The following is a 22,807-nucleotide window of genomic DNA, read 5'->3' as shown; positions in this document are numbered from 1 at the left end:
TAATTAATAAATATTGTTAATGTGTTTGTTAGTCAATATATATATAAATAAAGCCATGTGATAAAGAAAGTACACCCTCTTTGAATTCCATGGTTTTACATATCAGGACATAATAACAATCATCTGTTCCTTAGCAGATCTTAAAATTAGGTAAATACAACCTCAAATGAACAACAACACATGACATATTACACTGTGTTATGATTTATTTAACAAAAATAAAGCCAAAATGGAGAAGCTATGTGTGAAAAACTAAGTACACGGTATGATTCAATAGCTTGTAGAACCATCTTTTGCAGCAATAACTTGAAGTAATCGTTTTCTGTATGACTTTATCAGTCTTCACATCGTTGTGGAGGAATTTTGGCCCTCTCTTCTTTACAAGGTTGCTTCAGTTCATTGAGGTTTGTGGGCATTTGTTTATGCACAGCTCTCTTAAGGTCCAGCCACAGCATTTAAATCGGGTTGAGGTCTGGACTTTGACTGGGCCATTGCAACACCATGATTCTTTTATTTTCAGCCATTCTGTTGTAGGTTTGCTGTTGTGCTTGGGATCATTGTCCTGTTGCATGACCCAATTTCGGCCAAGCTTTAGCTGTCGGACAGATGGCCTCACATTTGACTCTAGAATACTTTGGTATACAGAGGAATTCATGGTCGAATCAATGACTGCAAGGTTCCCAGGTCCTCTGGCTGCAAAAACAAGCCCAAATAATCACCCCTCCGCCCCCGTGCTTGATAGTTGGTATGAGGTGTTTGTGCTGATATGCTGTGTTTGGTTTTCGTCCAACTTGGCGCTGTGCATTATGGCATTATGGCCAACCATCTTCACTTTGGTCTCGTCTGGACATTGTTCCAGAAGTCTTGTGGTTTGTTCAGATGCAACTTTGCAAACCTAAGCTGTGTGTTTTTTAAAGCAACATGATATCTTATCAACAGGGGATCTTTGTTTTCTTTTTGGCCATACACCTTTGAGGTTGCTAAAAGTTCTACACCCAGCATTACAACTCGATTGAGCACCGGACTCCACGGGGGTCACTCCCCATACTAACTATTCACTTTGGTCTCGTCTGGACATTGTTCCAGAAGTCTTGTGGTTTGTTCAGATGCAACTTTGCAAACCTAAGCTGTGCTGCCATATTCTTTTTAGAGAGAAGAGGCTTTCTCCTGGCAACCCTTCCAAACTAACCATACTTGTTGAGTCTTTTTCTAATTGTACTGTCATGAACTTTAACATTTAACATGCTAACTGAGGCCTGTAGAGTCTGAGATGTAACTCTTGGGTATTTTGCATTTTCTCTGAGCATTGCATGGTCTGACCTTGGGGTGAATTTGCTGGGACATCCACTCCTGGGAAGATTGGCAACTGTCTTGAATGTTTTCCACTTTTGAATAATTTTTCTCACAGTAGAATGATGGACTTTAAATTGTTTGGAAATGGCATTTTAACCCTTCCCAGATTGATGGGCAGCAACAATTGCTTCTCTAAGATCATTGCTGATGTCTTTCCTCCTTGGCATTGTGTTAACAAACACCTGAATGCTCCAGACCAGCAAACTGCTAAAACGTCGGCTTTTGTAGAGGTGGTCACATTTGCTGATGATCAATTAATCAAGGGCATTTGATTAGCAGCACCTGTCTGCTACTTAGCATCTTAATTCCTATTGAAGCAGTAAGGGTGTACTTAGTTTTTAACACAGCTTCTCCATTTTGGCTTTATTTTTGTTAAATAAATCATGACACGGTGTAATATGTCGTGTTGTTGTTCATCTGAGGTTGTATTTACCTCATTTTTAGACCTGCTAAGGAACAGATGATTGTTATTATGTTCTGCTATGTAAAACCATCAAATTCAAAGAGGGTGTACTTTCTTTTTCACATGACTGTGTGTATATACAGCTAAACCCCGTTATAGCGTGGTCCTCGGGGGCCACCCGATCCGACCGCGCTAGAACCGGGGTCGCGCTAATTTTTTTTTTTTAAATGCCCGCTGCGCCTGATTGGGAGGGAGGGAGTGAGGAAGGAAGGAAGGAAGAGGTGGCCGGAAGCCCTACACATCCCCTAGCAACGGCGAGTCCAGCCGCAACCTGCTCCTTACCTCCCACCACCGGCATCCATTTCCTCGGTCTCCAGGCCCCCACACCTACCGGCCCTCCGCGGCATAGCCCACGCGGCCCTCCGAGTCCCAGCCTGCTCCTCACTCACCCCCCCTCTACCCGACACCCCCCCCCCCTCTCCTGATGCCAGCTCCGCTCCGATCTCAGCAGCTGACACCAAAGGTAGGGAGGGGGAGTGTGAGGTGTGGTGTAGTGTGCTGTGAGTGCTGTGAGAGTGTGTTATGAGTGCTGTGAGAGTGTGCTGTGAGTGCTGTGCGCTGTGAGAGCTGTGTGCTGTGAGAGTGTGCTGTGAGTGCTGTGTGCTGTGAGTGTGCTGTGAGTGCTGTGTGCTGTGAGAGCTGAGTGCTGTGAGAATGTGCTGTGAGTGCTGTGTGCTGTGCTGTGAGTGCTGTGTGAGCTGTGTGATGTGAGAGTGTGCTGTGAGAGTGTGCAGTGAGCATGTGTGCTGTGAGCAGTGTGCTGGAAGTGTGTGCAGTGTGCAGTGTGTGTAGTGAGTGTGTGTGCAGTGAGAGTGTGTGCAGGGGTGCAGTGAGAGTGTGTGCAGTGAGAGTGTGTGCAGTGAGAGTGTGTGCAGTGAGTGTGTGTGCAGTGAGTGTGTGTGCAGTGTGCAGTGTGCAGTGAGTGCTGGGAGTGTGTGCAGTGTGGTGTGTGGTGAGTGCAGTGAGGTGTGTGCAGTGTGCAGTGTGCAGTGAGAGTGTGTGCAGTGAGTGCTGGGAGTGTGTGCAGTGTGCTGTGTGCAGTGTGCTGTGAGAGTGTGTGCAGTGTGTGCAGTGTAGAGTGTGTGCAGTGTACAGTGTGCAGTGAGAGTGTGTGCAGTGAGAGTGTGTGCAGTGAGAGTGTGCAGTGTGCAATTTAAAAAAAAAAAACATTTTTCTTTTAAATGTCAAATTTATTTATTTATTTATTTTAAACGGGAGCCACGTGAAAACCGCGTTATATCCGATTTCGCATTATAACGGGTCGCGCTATAACGGGGTTCACCTGTGTATATATATATATATATATATATATATATACACACACAAGGTGACCAGGAGGATCAAGGTAACAAAGAGACAGCACACCGCAGCTTAGATGAACAAACAAAGTGTATTAACAACACAGGGCAGCCAACGTTTCGGTCCTCGGAGTGGGACCTTCCTCAGGGCGATGCCTATATATATATATTTATACCTAACACACCTGGTGGGTGTCCCTATTTATACAGAGGCTTCTAACGAATCCTGAGCTTGCGTGTACTGACTGATATGTGTGGTTGATTTCAAGTGCTGGTTGTTTAAAATGTGTGCAGTTAGAACCAGAAGCAGTTTGAACAAGGAAGCGGTTAAACAAGGTATAGTTATTGAAGTACAGTTTACTGTTAGTACTTCTAAACTTCATAGTTGCTAGAATGAGCAGGATTGAAAATGCCACTCAATGCACATCTTGCCACATGTATGTGCACTTGGAGCAGCTGTTCCAAGGAGCATACCGCTGTGAAAAGTGTGAGTGGGTGGTCTCTTTAGAGTCAGAGATTGCTGATCTTAAGAGGCAACTTGCAATATTGAGGGACATTGGCAATCTTGAAAGGGAATTGGAGCTCACTGAGCAGGCCCTTGCTTCGACTAGTGGTGCAGATGGTGGCGCTGTTAGTGAGGAGCAGGTAGGTAGCTTGGTTGCTGTTAGTGAGGAGCAGGTAGGTATCTGGGTGACAGTTAGAAGGGGAAGCAGGGTCAATAGGGAGAGGCAGGTCGTTTCTGAGCTGACATATCCCAATAGATTTGCCATGTTGAGTGAAGATATTGGGAATGTTGGGGCAGAAATGGCAAGGCTGGGGAAGACTAATTCCTCTAGCAGCCAGGGGAATAGTTCCTCCAGGACAGAGGGGACTCAGGATGCTCAGATACAAAGAAAGATTGTGGTGGTAGGGGACTCCATTATTAGGAAGGTAGATAGGGCAATCTGTTGCCAGGACCACATGAACCGAACAGTTTGTTGTCTCCTGGGTGCTCGGGTTTGGCACATTGCGGATCGGGTAGACAGATTGTTGGGGGGGGGGGCTGGGATTGACCCGGCGGTCTTGGTACACGTTGGCACCAATGACAAAGTTAGAGAAAGATGGAGGGTCCTAAAAAATGATTACAGGGATCTAGGCCAAAAGCTTAAGGCAAGGACCTCCAAGGTAGTATTTTCTGAAATACTACTAGTGCCATGCGCTACCGCAGGGAGACAGTCAGAGATCAGGGAGGTTAATGCATGGCTAAGAAAGTGATGCCGGAAGGAGGGTTTTGGGTTTTTAGAGCACTGGGACTCCTTTTCTGAGAGGTGCCATCTATATTCTAGGGACGGATTGCACCTCAATGAAGAGGGATTTTCTGTGCTTGGGGGGAGAATGCTAAAAAGGTTGGAGGAGATTTTAAACTAGGATGGATGGGGGAGGGGAATGAAACAGATAATGAACTAAATGGAATAGATGAGGATACAAGGTGGTATGGAGGTAGAATGGGGGCAAGTGCAAGTTTGACAAGCAGTGAGACACCCATAGTAAATACAGATAATACTAGAAAACTTCTAAAGACTAAACCAAGTGGGCGCAGAAAGGAAAGAGCAGATAAGATAATAGTACAGGCTGAAAAAAAACTGAAATGCATGCTTGCTAATGCAAGAAGCCTGACAGATAAAATGGGGGAGCTTGAATTAATAGCTGCAAGGGAGCAGTATGATATCATAGGCATTACTGAAACATGGTGGGATGAAACTCATGACTGGACAGTTAATTTAGAGGGTTATTCTCTTTTTCGGAAGGATCGGCCAAATAGAAGGGGAGGTGGAGTATGTTTATATGTTAAACCGGATCTAAAACCTATTATAAGGGATGATGTCTATGAAGGGAATGATGAAAATGTAGAGACTTTGTGGATAGAAATTAGCAGTGGAGGTAAAAGTATAAAGAAAATGTTTGTGGGAATATGCTATAAACCACCAAATATCTGTGAGATTGAGGAAGCTAAAATACTTTTGCAAATGGAGAAGGCATCAAAACTGGGTCATGTTTGCATAATGGGGGATTTTAATTATCCAGACATAGACTGGGGCAATGAGATCAGCGTTACAACAAAAGGGAACAGGTTTTTGGGGGTGCTTAAAGACAATTATATGACCCAAATTATTGAGGAACCAACCAGGAGAGGGGCAGTTCTGGATTAGGTCATATCAAACAATGTAGAAGTAATAACAAATATTCAAGTCCTGGAACATTTGGGTAACAGTGATCATAACATGGTCTCATTTGAAATAAATTATCAAAAAATAGATTACTTGGGTTCAACAAAGACCTTCAACTTTGGAAAGGCAGATTTTAATAAACTGAGGTCTAATGTAGTACAGGCATACCCCGCTTTAAGTACACTCACTTTAAGTACACTCGCGAGTAAGTACATATCGCCCAATAGGCAAACGGCAGCTCACGCATGCGCCTGTCATCACGTCCTGAACAGCAATACCGGCTCCCTACCTGTACCGAAGCTGTGCGCAAGCAGGGAGACTATAGAGCCTGTTACAAATGCGTTATTTACATCAGTTATGCACGTATATAACAATTGCAGTACAGTACATGCATCGATAAGTGGGAAAAGGTAGTGCTTCACTTTAAGTACATTTTCGCTTTACATACATGCTCCGGTCCCATTGCGTACGTTAATGCGGGGTATGCCTGTAGTAATACAATGGGATGATGTATTTGCAGGGAAAAATGTAGAAGATAAATGGGCAGTCTTTAAAACATTGTTAGAAAAGCACACTTATCAGTGTATACCCTTCGGTAATAAGTATAAAAGAAATAAGTCAAAACCAATGTGGCTAAATAAACAGGTAGGGGAGGAAATGGACAAGAAGTGGAAGGCGTTTAGATTCTTTAAGTCAGAAGGGACAGAGACATCGTATCAGAATTATAAGGAATGTAACAAATATTGCAAAAGGGCAATCAAATTAGCAAAAATGGATAATGAAAAAAGGATTGCAATAGAAAGTAAGGTCAACCCTAAAAGTTGTTTAAGTACCTTAATAACAAAAAAATGAGAAAAGAAAATATAGGACCCTTTCAGTGTGAGATGGGTAGGCAGATAATTGGAGATAAGGAAAAAGCTGAGGTATTAAACAAATTCTTTGCCTCTGTGTTTACCAGGGAATAAAAAAATTAAAGTACATAAGGCACCTGGCCCAGATGGCATACATCCAAGAGTTCTCAAGGAGTTAAGCTTAGTAATTGCCAAACCATTATATTTAATATTCAAGGACTCCATTTTCACAAGCTCAGTACCACAAGATTGGCGTAAAGCAGATGCGGTGCCTATATTTAAAAAGGAGCTAGATCACAACTGGGAAATTACAGACATGTAAGCCTGACTTCAATAGTAGGGAAACTACTTGAAGGTTTAATACGGGATAATATTCAGGAATACCTAATGGAAAACAAAATTATTAGTAATAGTCAGCATGGATTTATGAAGGATAGATCTTGCCAAACTAACCTTATTTGTTTCTTTGAGGAGGTAAGTAGGAATTTAGACCAAGGTAATGCAGTTGATGTGGTCTACTTAGATTTTGCAAAGGCTTTTGATATGGTTTCACACAAGAGATTGGTGTACAAAATAAAGAAAGTTGGACGCAGTAATAGTATATGCACCTGGATTGAAAACTGGTTAAAGGATAGACAACAGAGGGTAGTCATAAATGGAACTTTTTCAGGTTGGGTTAAAGTCGTGAGTGGAGTACCTCATGGATCGGTACTGGGACCCCTGATTTTTAACTTGTTTATTAATGACCTTGAGGTTGGGATCGAGAGCAAAGTCTCCATCTTTGCTGATGATACTAAATTGTGTAAGGTAATAGATTCAGAGCAGGATGTAATTTTTCTTCAGAAGAACTTGGAGAGACTGGAAACGTGGGCAGGTAAGTGGCAGATGAGGTTTAATACAGATAAATGTAAGGTTATGCATTTGGGATACAAGAATAAAAAGGCGACTTAAAAATTAAATGGAGATATATTGGGGGAATCCTTGATGGAGAAGGATTTAGGAGTGCTTGTAGACAGCAGGCTTAGCAATAGTACCCAATGTCATGCAGTAGCTGCAAAGGCAAACAAGATCTTATCTTGCATCAAACGGGCAATGGATGGAAGGGAAGTAAACATAATTATGCCCCTTTACAAAGCATTAGTAAGACCACACCTTGAATATGGAGTACAATTTTGGGCACCAATCCTAAGAAAAGACATTATGGAACTAGAGAGAGTGCAGAGAAGAGCCACCAAATTAATAAAGGGGATGGACATTCTAACTTTTGAGGAGAGGCTAGCTAAATTAGATTTATTTACATTAGAAAAGAGGCGTCTAAGAGTGGATATGATAACTATATACAAATATATTCAGGGACAATACAAGGAGCTTTCAAAAGAACTATTCATCCCACAGGCAGTACAAAGGACTCGGGGCCATCCCTTAAGGTTGGAGGAAAGGAAATGTCACCAGCAACAAAGGAAAGGGTTCTTTACATTAAGGGCAGTTAAAATGTGGAATTCATTACCCATGGAGACTGTGATGGCAGATACAATAGATTTGTTCAAAAAAAAGTTGGACATCTTTTTAGATGGGAAAGGTATACAGGGATATACCAAATAAGTATACATGGGAAGGATGTTGATCCAGGGATTAATCCGATTGCCAATTCTTGGAGTCAGGAAGGAATTAATTTTTCCCCTTAATGGGTTTTTTTGTTTGCCTTCCTCTGGATCAATAAGTATAAATATAGGATAAAGTATCTGTTGTCTAAATTTAGCATAGGTTGAACTTGATGGACGGAAGTCTTTTTTCAACCTCATCTACTATGTAACTATGTAACTATGTAACTATATTTCTATATATATATACTTATAGTCAAAGTGTGGAGATTTGCACTCACGTTTTGGTGTACGAGGCAGATGCTTGTCCCATAAGTGGTATGTAGACGTGTGGTAACCAGGGGATCCTGATAGCCAAAAGAAGACAGCACACTGCAGAGTTGGTATCAAAAAAAGTGTATTACGTGACACAGGGCCGCAGGGCCGCCAACGTTTCGGTCCTCCCAACGGGACCTTCCTCAGGGCAGTGCTATCAGGATCCCCTGGTTACCACACGTCTATATATACTTATATATATAAAATCCTTTTCCTTCCTGCATACTCCCTAAGGGCATATTAAATATAGTATCTCTGAAACGTCATAGGGGTAAGTTTATTGGCTCATCTGCTTTATATACAGGTGCGCCGACAAGTATTTTAAAACTTGCCTTAAACTTGCCTTGGAAAATCTGGGGCTATCACCAACAAGATCCAGGTACATACTGGGTACATGCTGCAACATTTCAGTGACATTTCTGCAGAGACTAATGGCCCATCGGATTAACACAGCAGGGGTCCCTGGCAGTCCCATTCAGTATATATATATATATATATATATATATATATATATATATATATATATATATATATATATATATATATATATATATATATATATATATATATATATATATATATATATTCAAACATTACACTTTCCCTATCCTTGCTGCCTGACAAATGTTTTTGCTATAAAGTAATCCTTGTGTAATAGATTACTTAACAAGAGACATGTCATATAAAGGTGACTCTGTTGATTGACACAGAATACTACCAACATCAGTCAAGACTTACTGCATATTTGTAGGAATAAAAATATATCTGTAGATTCTCGTAAAATGGAAATATTCAAATACATTGCATATGCAACATATGTTCTATAATTAATTTTCACATGACACCCTTATTAACAGTTTTAGTCCTACAAATGTAGAAGTACGCATGAATGACATGGACTGTCCTCTATGAATCAATGGTACTCATACATACTGTAGGGATGGGCTAATCTTTCTCCAACATTCAAATGTGTCCTTTCTTCCCTGCCACGGACATTTGTGGGTCTAAAATTTGACAAGAGAGACAGAGAACACGTGGAGAGAAACCTGGGCCCAAAAAGGAGCACACCTGAGATACCAGACAGATATGCTAATAGGAGATATTACAATATACTTTGCATTTTTTATTAGCCTGCATCCCAGTTTTCTTAGCTGTGTTTTTCTTTGAGCACAGGTGTCCCTCCCCATGTTGTTTGATGTGAGGTAATGTCATAGACTTTCGTAGATGGATGTATAACCTTTTTGCGAAGTGAAAATAATGGCGGTTTCAGGAGAATTCATCCACATATTTAACTGTCCTAGCCACCTACAAATATACATCTGCAATTTGAATTTTGTTAAAAAACCAGCAACGAAATTTGAGCTCAAATTTTGACACATTTACCTATTTCTACTCATATATTCATTAGAATACATTCATGTCTAGGAGCACTTGTCACTGTGACCCTTTCCCCCACCATCAAATAAATGTTCTATATTTGTGTAAAATATAAAAATAAAGTAAAAGCAGCACACTTAATCCACAGATAAAGTGTGGGGACTCCCCCTCTTCATCAATTTGTAATTCTGAGGGTAACCCCAATGACCATCAAAAGGAATAATAATGGAATAATCCCCCGCTACAGCATATAGCAAGCTTAGTGCAGTGTGAAAGCACTCTTTGCGATAATTAGAATTATGGGCTAGTTAGTTAACTCCTCAAAATCAAAACGGGGAATGACCCCCTATTGCTTTCTTGAGAGTTACCCTAAAAATACTACCAGGATCATCACAGGGGGTGAGAATGGAGCCGCTCTCTCATTTTGTGCACAGTGGGGGGATACCCCCAGCTCTCTTTGTGTCATCACTCCTATTCCTTTTAAACTGCAAGCTCCTTAAAGCCGTAACCTCATTAATTATTATTATTGTTAAATTATATTTTAAATATTTTGTATTTTATGTGTTGTTCTTGTTCTTACCCCCAGATTGTACTGTGTTATATATTTGTGCCATATAAATAAAAGATAAACATAATAATAAAATAAACAGCAACACCGGAATGTATTATAAATGCTATATCGTACATGGAAAAAAGAATCAATATTTAGGTTTGTCATTGGGGTTAATTCATTGGCTGAGGTTGATGGTGACATTTCTATGTATTTTTTTTTATATAGGGCATCTAATTTGTGCTTTTACATGTACTTCATTATACCATTTTTGTCAATTAAAGGTCTTTAGTATAATAGTTACTTCCAAATAAATTAAACAAGGCCAAGTAGAATTTTAAAAAGCTTTCCATGATTTGTTTGATTTATTTAAAATGTGTGGATAATCCGCACAATTTGACTATATGGTTCAATTTGCAAATAATTCAAACATCTGCACATGCAGTGCTTTTCATTTTCAAAATAGATGTCGCTGTAAGCACAAGCACTGAATCTTTCCTTTGGAGAAAGCAACATCAAAAAGAAAAAATATATATTTCAAAATGACTTGATGAGGAAGGCAAATTCAGCTGCTCAATCTATATTTCTCTAAATTGTGGATCTGTTTTTGAAAGACAGGAAATGTATCATTTTACAGTTTAGGCATTCTGTTGTGCTACTTAAAACTGTACATGGCGAACATTCTAAAAGGTGATGTTTAATAGTTGTATAATAAGTGTCTTCATGTTTCCTTTTCCTTTAAATGCAAACACATTATTCCTGTGCTTATACATTGGTTTAAAAAGTATTTAGCTACCATTTTGGAACACAATTATTTATATACTCCCCATTTTACTTAACATTAATTTCAATGATGGATTCCTATCCATTAATTCATGCAAACTAAAAACCTTAAGTGTGCATTCCCTCTTCTCACAAACAAAATGTTCTAACCTTCAAATGTTTGGTACTCTGATAGGGAATGAGAAGGAAACACCTAAAATAAACAATTTATCAACATGCATTTAGTTTTTCAGGGTCCCTGTTTAAAAGTGATTTTTTTTGTTTCTAGAGACAACTGTAAAAGTATTGCTTTAAGGATGTTTACATTTAGTAACAGATGTCAGTTGGATCGTTAAGCCCTATCGTCCTGTGATATTACAGAATCTTAGTGTAGAAACTTATATAAGGGATGTATATTATTTATTTTGTAATGTGAAGAGAATGGTTCTCAAAGAAGTACATAGAGTAATTTATTTAAAAAGCAATGAGTATACTGTATAATCTTACTGGTTTTGCCTTCTTGTCAGGCCAGTCATTTTCCTTAATTGTTTTGTATATTTTAATTGTAGTTCAAATTTTACCTAAGACATCTACATATAGTAATTGTGGATAATGTAATTAACTAAAAGTTTAGCAATTGCTTGAATTGATTTAATGACGTATTACAAAGGCAAAGAATTTGATTTGTTAATACAGTTCCTATCTTTTAAAATGTAACCTCATTATGTTTTGCTTGATGTAAGACTATATTGATTTGCGTACTTACCTATAACAGTTAATTAGACATGAAATTTAAAACTAATATTTAAATATATTTAAAGCATCTTAAATTTACGTAAAATTACATATATAAATATTGTGATTTGTCCGTCACAGCGTAGGATCTTGTGTCCCAGATTAAGGCAGGAAATGTAGTATTTCTCTATATGGGGTTTATTTACAAGGATAAATAATACACTAACAGGCCCACCATACCTTTAAGTCAAAACAAATCATAAAATGAACGCCTACTCCTCTTAGGAGACTAACTACACATGCAGCTTCAGCCCTTACTAACTGGATAGACAGCTAAGCTGGTTACCACCCCAAAACAGTATTGTAGATAAACATATCCAGCTTCTGCACACACCAATATAGTGTTTCTCATCTGTTATTCCAAAGTTATGGAGCAGACATCCCAGCTTCAGCACGGTCCCATATCCTTCCTTCCTAAGGGAGCTCAGCTCCACGAGAGCTCAGAGAATCTCTCCTCTGTAAGTCCAATGTTAAGGATTGGACATCCCCGCTTCAGTACAGTCTCACGTCTTTCCTTCCATGGGGAGCTCAGCCCCACGAGAGCTCAGAGAATCTCTCCTCTGTAATTCCATTACTATGGATCGGACATTCCCTGCTTCAGCATGGTTTGTGTCCATCCTTCTACCTGGGATTAACAAACCAGGCAGTCCCAGGAGGCTCTGCGACCACCATCCAGCAGGCCTAGGGGACTGTGCCAGCTTCCACAGCTGGGGAGAACTCTTCTCTGTCCCCGTTCTCTGGGAACAGCAGTCTCTCTCCGTGTGTAGTCACTTTCTGACTTTTTAAACTCCATGAGCAATCAGGAGATCAATCTGCTCAATTAGTTTGCAGCTGCTGCTGGCTTCTCTGGGGGAATTAACTCTCTGTACGGTGGAAAGTCCCATAGCTGCCCTATTCTAGCACCTAGAGACAGATTTTGTATCACAATATAAATAAATATATATATATAATAAATTATATAAATATATATATGACTGGACAAATGCAATTGCCCGCTCGCCACGGGCGACTGCATTTGGTCCACTGGCGTGTCTCTTACCGGCGGCGGATGCAATGGCGTGTTGCAGCGTTCTCCCGGCTTTCTTCATCTAGTTCTTTCTTCCCCTCCATCTCCCGTTAAAATAGCTGCACGGCATTAAATGATACCGCGTTGCTATGACGACGGGACGCTACATGGCGCCTGACTGCCATCCTGTACTGGTCTTTGAACTTTTTGTTCTACTTCTATCTAAGCTCTGAGCAGAAAAGTCCCCCTGTGCCGTTTTTATGTGCTGTGCTGCGCTGCGTAGAAGAAAACTATATATTATCCAACAAATATCTTCCTTTTGAGAAAGGAAAGATATACAGGGATATACAAAATAAGTAAACATGGGAAGGATGTTGATCCAGGGGGTAATCTGATTGCCAATTCTTGGAGTCAGTAAGGAATTTATAAGTTATCATTGGATGGCATTTCACCGGGGATTTTTGTTTGCCTTCCTCTGGATTAATATACTGTAAATACAGATATAGGATAAAGTATCTGTCGTCTAAATTTGGCCTAGGTTAAACTTGATGGACGTAAATGTATTTTTCCAACCTCATCTACTATGTAACAAGGACTAATTGTAGGAAAGTATAAATGTAATACAATAACTAAACTGTTATGCCAAAAACAAAGGTTGTTATTAGTTCTTATTTGGAATTTATTCAATTTTTTCAATTGGGGCCGGGCTAGGTGGGGAGTAGCTTTTTTGGTTCGGCGAGTAGCTTTTTGGGTAATTTGGGTAATTTGTCAAACTACTGGTATATATATATTTATATAAATAAATATAAAAGACTCATTCATCAAACTGATGGAATGGAAGAAAGCATACAGCATAACAGGGTTTGGTCAATCAATTACATGTATTGAAGTGTATGGTCTTCTGCATTATTTTCTTATGGTACAGTATGTGCATGCATCAGCATTACGGCATTTTTTATTTAAAAAAAAGCTCACAATTGGCAAATGCACGTGTCATAAATAGTATATAAAAAAGAAACCTCACCAAAGGGAAGGAGACACAGCAATACAGGTAAATGAAAAAAAAGGATATTTAATCAATTTCCGCAGGTATCCATGTTTACAGAGCCATCTCAGGGCCCCTTTATCAGGGAGATGCAGGGAGATGCATATAATACATATATATTACCACTCCAAGTTTAAGTCGCAGGACGAAACGCGTAGGAGTGGGAGCGCTGGGCAGGAAGCCTGGACCATTCTCCCCTTGGAGAACACGTAATTATACCTCAGAACACTGTTGCTTTGTATTGGGACTTTTAGCATCTTCATGAATTATTCCAGTGAGGTTTCTATTGGACTTACACCATCACACGATATCAACTGTGTCCACCCCTGTTTATTTTTGTTTGGTTTGCTGATTGCCTATCTGCCATTGTTTACAGCCTGAGAGGATTATTAATACACAGCTCACTCTCAACTTTGGGACTTGATCTTATCTCGCTGATACAGGTGTAACAGTGTTTCCCCCTCCCCCCCAATCTCACATTAGCCCCTTACGTGAGAAAACTGCCCCATGTTACATGTAATGTAGTGTGGTGCAACTGCTGGCTTATAGAACTCCTGAGTCTTCCGTGGTGATAATGGGAAATACATCAGGACTGGTTCATGAGGTAATGCTGAGAACTACTCACTTCTGGTACAGTGCCTCCATCTCTTCCAGGTCCCAACGACAGCAGGGAGGAGTCTTTGAAAGCTTCTCCCTGAATGACTCCACTCTCAGACAAGAAGGTTCTTTCATGTTGGATATTCTTTATTAACATCTTTAGTGGCAGACTGCCCATCATTGCGGCCCGTCTCTAGCCGCTCATCATAAAGGTTGCCCACCTCAAGGAATTCCCTAGACACCACTCCTAGTCAGGGCCCTAGAAGCTGTCCTTGCTCTTCCCTTACTCTCTAATAGAGTAAGGGGAATAGTCTGCCCACCTCTACCCTGGGGGAGGGCCACAATCCTTATCAGAGCCCTGGCAGTGTGTTGGGTCAGACCGTCTCATTCAGGTGGGATGAGACACTCACACACACTAAATTCAGGCAGTGTTGCATACTATATAGCTCCAGTAGGCACCGCCCCTGTGTCACTTCCTTCACTATACAGAGCATGATGTCACTTCCTTCACTACACAGTACACATCACAAGGGATGAGGGCAAACCTCATGATTACTCCTGGCAAACCTGCCCTTTTAACAGGGATTATTGCACAGGAGGAGAGAGGCATGTAACCCCCAAATTACACAGGGCTTCACATTGAGTACTGTATATCTTTTTATAGGCAGCTGGTCCATCCATATGCTGAGTTTGATTTGCATTCTTTTCACTACTCAGCACATTTCTCTTTATTATTGTGTGGTCCTGTGTTATTTGTGTGCACTTTTTGGTCATCCATTTGCCTCACTGTGCACGCAGGTGCTTTCCCATTGTTGTGTTAATAGGCACTAGCGGCAATAGTGTTAGTCCACTAGTCCTCAGCTCCAGTGTTTTCTGTAGTGCTCGTGTCAGGGGTCCATGCCATATTTGAATTATTCTGCACTATTTTTTATGTTTATGTGTCATTCAATAAAATTGTATTTTCTATCCTGGTACACCTGAGTGCTCTCAGCAGGCTTCTTTTCTCTTGGTTTATATATATATATATATATATATATATATATATATATATATATACATGCACACAGAAATGCAACCAACGTTACTGTAATCTGTGGTGTGCTCCTGCAGCAAATTGTGCAATAGTCCGTGCCCTTCCCACACAAGACGACTGATTGTAAACAATGGCTAACTTCTCCCGCTTGTGCATTGAATTTCTCCTGCTGTAGCGTACCACGATGCAGTTAGATGAATATAACTGAAACTACCAAAACCGAGCTTAAGGTTTAAAATCAGCCGGATAACCCGACGTACGTTTCGTCGCATCCGGGAAGAAGTCGCCGCTTTGTTAGCGACGAAACGTAAGTCGGGTTAGCCGTCTAATTTTAAACCTTAAGCTCGTTTTGGTAGTGAGTTTCAGTTATATTCATCTAACCGCATCGTTAGACATATATAGTAGCTTCCAGCAGTGCCTGTTCGGGAGTATGAACGTTATTACGATGCTGCAAGAGCAAAATATGGCTCGCATCTAACTGTCAAGGCAGGCACCGGAGCACACTCTCACTATACAACACTTACCTGTGTATATGGGCCCTACTATGTAACATGGTCTCAAACATTTCAATTGAGACGGATATCGTGGTATCATTTTGGGCACTCGAGCGTTTATGTCCATTATGATGTACGTATACCACACATTACCACATTATGTACTGTGGGAATAGCTCTTTGGAGCTTTGGTGTGCTATTGTAAATGAGATCATATACGGTATAAGGGTAAACATGGTGTACACGTAGCTTATGAGCTGGGGACCAGATATCACTCTTTAAAACACTGTGTAATGCATAAGGGTTCTGTTATATAATTACCTAGTAACACAGCGGTGGTCCACCCATAAGCTATACTTTGGACACTGGTATATTCATCTATACCAGGATCTGCCTATTACAGATGGCCGAAAGGGCATTATACTAAGATATGGGAATAAATATTGTTATGTCCCAAAAACCTTTGGTCCGAAGCTGGTGATCTTACTTTACAACGGAGATAATAAAGATTAAACATCTCTTATGAGATTATAGGTCTATCAATTACATTTGTGTTATAAACAGGTAGATAGAGTGTGCAGGACATATTCACAAAGATTTAGAGATAACTCTAAAAACCCAATAGAGAATCACTACGGATTTATGTCCATTCTATACATGATATACTATTATATTTTGATGTGACCTACTTTACTCACTACTTTTAGATTAACATATACTGTACTTCTAGATGTTATTGAAGTTTTTTAAATTCACTATAGAAATATTAATAAAGATTATTTTAATAGTAAGTGTACAACCCTGACAAAACCAATAATTATACTATAAATATTTGGTCTGTGGTGTGCCTTATAAAGGGATTCTTTGTGTGGATCGTGCGCCTTTGACACAATCTATCTATCAATTTATTAATTTATCAATATATTATACACTTGCACTTAGCATTTATATATGCTTTATCTCTTCACATTTGTATTTACATTTGGATATTATTATCACTGAGGCGCTACTTTATCTCTCTCTTTATATATATATATATATATATATATATATATATATATATATATATATATATATATATAGTCAGATAAGGCAGTTGGCACTCAATAGGTGCTGGTAAGCCCCAGGTGCACGTCCCATATAGAGAATGTAGTTATACGTTACCGTTCCAAGGATTGGTAAACAAGAGACAGCACTCAATGTTGAAAATCAAAGTGTATTAGTGAAAGCAAAAATACATCCAGAAACCCAACGTTTCGGTCCTACAGAATGGGACCTTCCTCGGGGGATACCTCCTTGGAACGGTAACGTATAACTATATATATATATACAGTGTTCGACAATCCAATACATTACACGCCCGGGGCGTGTGCATTTAACCCCCGGGCAAGTAAATATTGGCCCAAGCAGCACACGTGTGTTTTTTAAATTTTCCCTGCTCGCGCTGAAATTTCCCTGCTCGCGCTGGCTGAAAAAAAAAAAAACTCTCCCTACCTGACAGCTGATTGGCGCGCGCTCCCAAGCTTTGTGGGTGCGCGGCCAGGCTCTATACACTGGCGACACACTTTATTCGAGCTTGGCTAGTCCCACGAATTCGGGTATACCCGGGTGTATTGAGGTTTGTGACTGTTTTCTGCCCGAGTGCATTGGGTTATTTTCAAGGCAGGGATTGAAGCATTTTATTCCCGCTGGCTGCAATACTGCACAGTATATATATATATACTGCATTACAATTCATGAATTTATGCCATCTGGTAGACACGCGAAGCATTGCAGCTTATTAAATCCTAATCATTATCATTTAACAGATCAGCCGCCCGTCAGCCAGGCATGAACCCAGGCTGGGAAGGCAAACGCAACGGGGCTTGTCAGAGGTGAGGAGCGGCGCATTCCAGGTATCTGCCAGGTACATACTGGGTATTTGCTCGAATAAAGTGTGTCGGTGCAGTATGAGCCCGCCCCCAACGAGCAGCCATTCTTTCCCATGGAGGATGGAGGACACAGTAAGTATTATCTGTGCCTTCCCCCACCTCCCTCCCCTCCCCGGCGCTCCTGCTGCCCGCAGTTATGGAGATGGTAGCGGGGATGCCCCCTCATGTCCCCGCTTCCCCCCCCCCCTGCTTCACCCCGGTCCCGTGTTAGAGAGCGCGGCGGGTGATGGGAGCGGGGATGCCCCCTCATGTCCCCGCTTACCCCCCCCCCGCTTCCCCCCCCCGCTTCACCCCGGTCCCGTGGTAGAGAGCGCGGAGGGTGATGGGAGCGGGGATGCCCCCTCATGTCCCCGCTTCCCCCCCCGCGCTTCCCCCCGGTCCCGTGTTAGAGAGCGCGGCGGGTGATGGGAGCGGGGATGTCCCCTCATGTCCCCGCTTCCCCCCCGGTCCCGCTACCCCCCGGTCCCGCGTCAGAGAGCGCGGCGGGTGATGGGAGCGGGGATGCCCCCTCATGTGCCTGCTTCCCCCGCTTCCCCCCGGTCCCGTGTTAGAGAGCGCGGCGGGTGATGGGAGCGGGTATGTCCCCGCTGAGCAGGAGATGGGCGGGTAGGGGGCGGGGGGAGCGTGGTGGTGCTGGTCGCAGCCTTTCCAAAAGGTGTGTAGAGAGAAAGTGAGTGTGTGTGGGCATGGGAGAATGTGTGTGTGTGTGTGTGTATATGGGAGAGTGTGTGTGTGTATATAGGTGTGTATATGGGAGTGTGTGTATATATGTGGGAATGTGTGTATATATGTGGGAGTGTGTATATATGGGAGTGTGTGTATATATGGGAGTGTGTGTACACTGGCGACACACTTTATTCGAGCTCGGCTAGTCCCACGAATTCGGGAATACCCGGGTGTATTGAGGTTTGTGACTGTTTTCTGCCCGAGTGCATTGAGGTATTTTCCAGGCAGGGATTGAAGCATTTTATTCCCGCTGGCTGCAATACTGCACAGTATATATATATATATATATATATATATATATATATATATATATATATATATATATATACTGCATTACAATTCATGAATTTATGCCATCTGGTAGACACGCAAAGCATTGCAGCCTATTAAATCCTAATCATTATCATTTAACAGATCAGCCGCCCGTCAGCCAGGCATGAACCCAGGCTGGGAAGGCAAACGCAACGGGGCTTGTCAGAGGTGAGGAGCGACAGGTATCTGCCAGGTACATACTGGGTATTTGCTCGAATAAAGTGTGTCGGTGCAGTATATATGGGAGTGTGTGTATATATGGGAGTGTGTGTATATATGGGAGTGTGTGTGTGTGTATATATGGGAGTGTGTGTGTGTGTGTGTGTGTGTGTGTGTGTGTGTGTGTGTGTGTGTGTGTGTGTGTGTGTGTGTGTGTGTGTGTGTGTGTGTGTGTGTGTATATATATATATGGGAGTGTGTGTGTGTGTGTGTGTGTGTGTGTGTGTGTGTGTGTGTGTGTGTGTGTGTGTGTGTGTGTGTGTGTGTGTGTGTGTGTGTGTGTATGTGTGTGTGTGTGTGTGTGTATATATATATATGGGAGTGTGTGTGTGTGTGTATATATGGGAGTGTGTGTGTATATATATATATGGGAGAATGTGTATGTGTGTATGGGAGTATGTGTGTGACACCAGAGGTACCCCCCCCAATCAGTCACCCCCCTGCCCCAATCAGTCACCCCCCTGCCCCAATCAGTCAGTCACCCCTGCCCCGGTCAGTCAGTCACCCCTGCCCCGGTCAGTCAGTCACCCCTGCTCCGGTCAGTCAGTCACCCCTGCCCCGGTCAGTCAGTCACCCCTGCCCCGGTTAGTCAGTCACCCCTGCCCCGGTCAGTCAGTCACCCATGCCCCAGTCAGTCACCCCTGTCCCGGTCAGTCAGTCACCCCTGCCCCCCTCTCTCTGGTCTCCCCCGTCTCCCCTCTCTCTGGTCTCCCCCGTCTCCCCTCTCTCTGGTCTCCCCCGTCTCCCCTCTCTCTGGTCTCCCCCCGTCTCCCCTCTCTCTGGTCTCCCCCATCTCCCCTCTCTCTGGTCTCCCCCCTCTCCCCTCTCTCTGGTCTCTCTGGTCTCTCCCCTCTCTCTGGTCTCTCCCCTCTCCCCTCTCTCTGGTCTCTCCCCTCTCCCCTCTCTCTGGTCACTCTGGTCTCTCCCCTCTCTCTGGTCTCTCCCCTCTCTCTGGTCTCCCCCCTCTCTCTGGTCTCCCCCCTCTCTCTGGTCTCACCCGTCTCCCCTCTCTCTGGTCTCCCCCATCTCCCCTCTCTTTGGTCTCCCCTGTCTGCCCTCTCTCTGGTCTCCCCTCTCTCTGGTCTCCCCTCTCTCTGGTCTCCCCCGTCTCCCCTCTCTGGTCTCCCCTCTCTCTGGTCTCCCCCGTCTCCCCTCTCTCTTTCTCTCCCCTCTCTCTTTCTCTCCCCTCTCTCCCCCCTCTTTATCTCTCCCCCCTCTGTCTCCTTCTCTCTCCTCTGTCTCTTTTTCTCTCTCCCCCTCTGTCTCTTTCTCTCTCTCCCCACTCTGTCTCTTTTTTCTCTCTCTCTTCCTCTCTCTCTCTCTCTTCCTCTCTCTCTCTCTCTCTCTCTCTCTTCCTCTCTCTCTCTTCCTCTCTCTCTCTCTTCCTCTCTCTCTCCCTCTCTTCCCCTCTCTCTCCCTCTCTTCCTCTCTCTCCCCCTCTCTCTCTCTCCCCCTCTCTCTCCCCTTCTCTCTCCCCCTCTCTCTCCCCTTCTCTCTCCCCCTCTCTCTCCCCCTCTCTGTATCTGGATATCTTATTTACCCTATATATCTTAACTGTCCTATACTACACCAAAATAACTTATACTGCTTTCTTCCAGATCTGACTCAAGCTTCACACGGAAGACATCGGAATCCCCCCTAACCCAGAAGACAGGTAGGGAACACCTCCCCTCCAACTTGTAACATTGCGGGAATGAGGTACATGGACATTGAGGCACTGCGGATCAGGTAAGATCCCAGGCGGGATTGCTGCTTTAGATATTGTGAAGTGGGACGTCCAGACACTGGTTAAGGGGTTCAGGAAAATAGTCATTCATCTGTGGCTTTTATTTCTAGATCCGACATTTACACACACACACACACACACACACACACACACACACACACACACACACACACACACACACACACACACACACACACACACACACACACACACACACACACACACGTAACAAGGACTAATTGTAGTATAATGTAATAAATACATTTGTCAAAAACAAATGTTGTTCTGACTAAGAATTTATTAAATGTATTTTATTTATATATTTTATTTTAAAGCGGGGTTGGGGGCGGGACTAGGGGCGGGGTTGGCGGCGGGACTAGGGGCGGGGTTGGGGGCAGGACTAGGTGGCGAGTAGATTTTTTGGTTGGGCGAGTAGATTTTTGGGTGATTTGTCGAACACTGTATATATATATATATATATATATATATATATATATATATATATATATATGTTATATATTTTTTTTATATATATATATATATGTATTTTTTTTAATTATTTACATTGACAAGACAGTAGTCTATTCAAAACAACTGCATGCAAGCCAAAAAAAATAATCTTCTGTGCAGGGCAAACCATTCATTTTCTAATAAATCACTAATGTGCTGGTTAAAGAAAGGAGCATTGACTTCTGTATTAAAGAGAAAATCAAAACTTTTGGTTCTATTATAGCTTCTCATTTCAAAACACTAGAAAATGAATTTACTCAAAATGTTGTCAAATATTATTATGACTGGCCCTGTTACAGAGCATGGTGTGGGCCTGCTGAAAGAGATCTAAGCCCCTAAAAAATAGTGTTTAGATTGAATATGCCCTGACTTACTCATAGCTGTGCCGTTGTGTGGTTGTGGGGATCAGTGTTTTTCAATCAGCGTTCCTAGGGCATCCCTAAAGGGTTCCCTGCAATTTTCAGGTCATTTGAAAATGGTACCAAATACAGAAGAAATTACAATGCATCTGATCTCAGTCGCCCTATTAAAAAATGGGAGTAGTACCCACAAACTGATGCTGCAATACTGCGATGCCAATGCAATATAAAACAATCAATAGAAAAACCTGTATGTATAAGAAATAAGCAAGTGGCTCCTCCTGCATAGCCAATGGAGGTGCAAAGCCGGTGAAGCCACCACCTCACCTGGACTCCGTCGGAATGGCCCTCAAGCTTCCTTGCTGGTAGTCTCCCCTGACCGAGCTGTATCCGAGGGAGCCAACCTCCCACCTCAGCACTGTATCCGAAGGAGCCGAATCTCCCACCTCGGAGCTGTATCCAAGGGAGCCGAACCTCCCACCTCGGACCGCAGGGATGGCAACCCGGGATGCCGAACCAAGGTAAGGGTAGAGGCCTGTAAACCAGAGCCTCCAGCTGTCTCACCGGGTGCCTGCAAATCCTCCCGCATCGATGTTGCCAGGTATCGTGCAGGGGGTGGCGGCTGAAGGGTAACCGGCAGACGTCCACACCTCCTCGATGGTCATCTCCGTCAGATCTCTTCTCCTGCTGGTGTACAGGTGGGTGGAAGGAGTCCCGTCTCTGCACTGGCTACACGGGAACCACTATGCAGCTCTGGAGGAAATCCTCCGGGTGGAGCAGCTGCTATGTGAAAAATAGACCGGAAGGGCGTGCTACCATACCAATAATAGATAAGGGAAAAACGGGAGTGAAGGTAGAGCACTGCAATAGCAAAAAGGGCTGGAGGCAAAAAATGAAAATAAACTATTTATTGAGCATATACGACATATGGACAGACACACAATTTAAAAAAACTCTGACGCGTTTCCCGCCGTGGAAGCGCTTTATCACGACGGGAAACGCGTCAGAGTTTTTTTAAATTGTGTGTCTGTCCATATGGCGTATATGCCCAATAAATAGTTTATTTTTATTTTTTGCCTCCAGACCTTTTTGCTATTGCAGTGCTCTACCTTCACTCCCGTTTTGCCCTAATAGAGAGAGTTGGGGTTCCTTACAATGCATCTGATCTCAGTTGCCCTATTAGAGAGGGTTGGAGTTCTTAACAATGCATATGATCTCAGACGCGCTATTAGAGAGGGTTGGAGTTCTTAACAATGTATCTGATCTCAAACGCGCTA

Source organism: Ascaphus truei, chromosome 2 (assembly GCF_040206685.1).
Source record: "Ascaphus truei isolate aAscTru1 chromosome 2, aAscTru1.hap1, whole genome shotgun sequence".
Lineage (NCBI taxonomy): Eukaryota > Metazoa > Chordata > Amphibia > Anura > Ascaphidae > Ascaphus > Ascaphus truei.
The sequence above is the reverse complement of the archived record's forward strand: the minus strand, read 5'-3'. Positions refer to the sequence as shown.